Raw genomic sequence first — 1,331 nt, forward strand, 5'->3', positions numbered from 1 at the left:
CTTTTCATGCTTAATAAGAGTTAGCTGTGTTTAAAGCAGGTTAAAGAACCTTTAATTAAACCTAAAGTAATTAGGATAAATTCAAAATATCAAGTCTACGTTTTATTATGAGATAGCTTTCTTTTTCAGATTAGCACTGATGACATAGAGAAGCAAGACTGGAAAGAAAAAGGATTGAAAGAACATACACTAAGTTCAAAGGGGAAATGTAAATTGCCAATCCTAAATCCATTTAAAAATTTTCTCTATCTTTAGAAAAATATTTGTTTCAAGCTGAAAGCCCCGTTATATATGCAACGGGACTGAACCTTAGCTTATAATTAAGGTTGGGTCAAAAGTCTAAACCAGGAATTTGAAATGTACATAAATACTTGACCTGAGTAAAGAAAGAAAGTCTCCATCCAGTTACGTGAAAGCTGTACGTTCGAAAGTTCTCAGGATACTAAATTACTATCCCCTATTTGTTTAAGAAACATAATTCAGTAGGGCTTAAAAGGAAGTTAAAAAAATGCTAGATTCCCAAAGGATATTATAGTCTCTCATTAGATATTCACTTATTTAGGCAAATGAATGACTAAGTGATATATATCAAATAGAATGAACAAAAAAGAAGCAGTTAAATTGCATATGATATAATGCATTGCTGTTTTCCTACATGTGGATCATGATCTAAATTTTAAACAAAATAAAAAGTAGGTTACTGGACTCCATAATTTTGTCGTGAACTTTATTCAGTAACACAAAAGATAGAAAATTCTTTATTTACATATTATGTTATAGTTAAAGAATGTACATAGCATAAGCAAATACCAGTTCCGATCTTATTACAAATTGAACTTGAACTACCTTTGGATCCAAATCAGAGAAATTACTATTAAAACAGCAAATAATCTTATTTTTAAAGTGACTTTGATTCTTTGCCTTTAGCAAAATATTAGGGAATAAGCCTGCTTTGAGAAGAAAATACTCTTTACAAGTTTGCATTGGATCAACAATTCTTAAACTCACACACATATAAAATGAACAGACTGTCAAATATGTAACTGCAAAGTATCATATTAGATAGCATTTATTCAATAGGGATAGAGTTCTTGATGTAATATGGCCTCAAACATACTATTAATATTCATTGTGAAAATACAATCACTCAAATGATATAACAATTTAAACATTTTCTATGCTTATTGTAGCCACTTTCTAATTAATAGATATTATAAAATATTAATATTGTTTAACAATATTAGTATTAAATATTAGCTAATTTCTAATATTTGAGACTGACTTACTTTTTGGGAGTTTTGCATTAATCATTAATTCTCCTTGAGACACTT

The sequence above is a fragment of the Pteropus vampyrus genome, unplaced genomic scaffold (assembly GCF_000151845.1).
Source record: "Pteropus vampyrus isolate Shadow unplaced genomic scaffold, Pvam_2.0 Scaffold19, whole genome shotgun sequence".
Taxonomy (NCBI): domain Eukaryota; kingdom Metazoa; phylum Chordata; class Mammalia; order Chiroptera; family Pteropodidae; genus Pteropus; species Pteropus vampyrus.